At 34.3% G+C, this 271-nt stretch overlaps 1 protein-coding gene across 1 annotated transcript in view; it reads left to right on the top strand.

Moving 5' to 3' along the window:
- The window catches only part of MYO16 (myosin XVI), a 439,204-nt gene that overhangs the window by 420,736 nt on the left and 18,197 nt on the right, over positions 1-271 (top strand). The gene's annotated exons all lie outside the window — the stretch shown is intronic.

Here is a 271-nt window from a genome sequence, read left to right as displayed (position 1 = left end):
TCTTCATTTTTATTTAATTATAATTACTAGCATAACATACAGATTGTGGTTGTTTCGAGAAAAACTATCTTAAGAAATTAATAACCAGTAAACTGCTACAAAACAACACAAATTAAACTGCTACAAAACAACACAAACAAGTAGGGGAAAGACTTACTCAGAGCTCCATTGCTAGTTCAAGGCCAACTCTCGAGTCCCACCCACACTTCAGGATGCTTTTCTCTCTCTTGTGTATTTCGTAATTATAAATGCAGACATCAACACAAGTATG

The sequence above is a fragment of the Myotis davidii genome, unplaced genomic scaffold (genome assembly GCF_000327345.1).
Source record: "Myotis davidii unplaced genomic scaffold, ASM32734v1 scaffold242, whole genome shotgun sequence".
Taxonomy (NCBI): domain Eukaryota; kingdom Metazoa; phylum Chordata; class Mammalia; order Chiroptera; family Vespertilionidae; genus Myotis; species Myotis davidii.
The sequence above is the reverse complement of the archived record's forward strand: the minus strand, read 5'-3'. Positions and strand labels throughout refer to the sequence as shown.